General features: G+C 43.7%; 1 long non-coding RNA gene across 1 annotated transcript in view; it reads right to left on the reverse strand.

Moving 5' to 3' along the window:
- The window catches only part of LOC309350038, a 191,364-nt gene that overhangs the window by 124,388 nt on the left and 65,367 nt on the right, over window positions 1-1,609 (reverse strand). The window lies entirely within an intron of this gene.

A 1,609-nucleotide genomic window follows, 5' to 3' on the forward strand; every position in this document is an offset into this window, starting at 1 on the left:
TTCTACTCATGTAAAAACACGCTGATTCCTGGACTGTCTGCGGGCCAGAGTTAGAAGGCGACTGGGCCGGATCCAGCCGCCGGGCCGTAGTTTGCCTACCCATGGTCTACACAAAGTGTATACGTGTAGCTATGTTAGTCTGAGTCGGGGAAAACAAAGAGTGTTCTGGCTTTGATAGCAGATTATAAAAGAAGTTGTTGGGAGAACCCTGTTCTTTTTTCAGAGCTACAATTCCCAGAGTTCCCAGAGAGGAAGAGGAGCATCCTAACAACTATCATCATCACCCCCCTTAACTTTTCTCAATTCTTTGTGGAAAGCCAGGGCTGCTTGAAGTGGTATAATAGCACAAAGTTCAGTGGGTCAGCAATTCACTCGGTTTCACTTCTCAGACCTGTCTCCCATGTGAGTTTTAATTCACCTCACTTTAGAAAACAGCTAGCTTGATCAGTCTCTTAAGAATGCTCTTTCTTCCTGCATTGGTAGCCTATGCGGAGAGCTGTCAACTGATGCTGCATTTAAGGAAATGTGTTTGTGATATGAAAATCTGAGAAAAGGCTAAATGTTGATGAATTGTCATGAAATATGTATCCTCCAAGGAGATACTTGCCTTGGATAGGTATGCACAAGCTGTAAACTTGAAAGTGAGTATGACACCAGTAATTTGGAAACACTTTTATCAAAAAAAGGTCCACCCATCGAGAATGCAAAGTGCCACCATTCCTGGACAGCTGCATTGTTTTCACAAGGAAGATTGAGGCATGAAAGGCAGTCTGGTGAAGCTGGACAGGTTGCACATCTGGAAATATTAGCAGAATTTTAGTAGCTTGAAATGAGCCAGCATAGAAGCATGAGGCAGGCTGCTACAACTGGTTTTAGAAACAAGGAATCTTGCAGTTAAACTTCCTCACAATGATGCCACAATTTCAAAATGCTCCCCATAAGAAATTTTCCTTCCTCCTTAGTTTAGTTTCTCATGCAGTAGCCAAATCTCTCTCACGCGGCTCCCCCCCCCCCACAAGAGTTCCTTAACTTCAAGTGTTTGAATAGGGGAACTGGCTCTATACTTTCTTGTCCTATCCTATCCCACTCCCAACCTGACGGTTTCTGGTTGATGTTGATTGCAATTACTTGTTTTTCCCTCTTGACCATGCATTTCATGCTCGGGGAAAGTGGGGAACCCCAAGTCTTTACCCACCCAGCTTTCAGAAGCAGAAAAATATCCAAAATGGACTCACTCTGTAGTTGTTTAATGAGCCAGCTTCACAACCCATGTTTTGAAGTTGGCATGTTCAGAAACAAATCACTGCTTGTTGTAAAGCAGAATTCCCTGGCTCATAAAGCTCTGGGATTTATAGAAAGCAAAACTGTACTTGGCCAGTGGAGCAGAGGAGTCCTTGCAAGTCAACGCTTTGCTCAGGCTTATGAAGGGCTCATTCATGCAGCAATAAACCATGAATGGAAAACCACTGGCTCCCCAGTCCTAGGCTAAACCATGGCTTCGCATTACTTGCAAGCAGATGCAAACATGTGAGAAAGATTGAAGGGAGGTTTATACAGTCCTAGAAATCTCATTTTCGCCACTGAAATAAATGTGACCCCACAAACTGTA

The sequence above is a fragment of the Podarcis erhardii genome (genome assembly GCF_964252035.2).
Source record: "Podarcis erhardii genome assembly, chromosome: 9".
Classification (NCBI taxonomy): domain Eukaryota; kingdom Metazoa; phylum Chordata; class Lepidosauria; order Squamata; family Lacertidae; genus Podarcis; species Podarcis erhardii.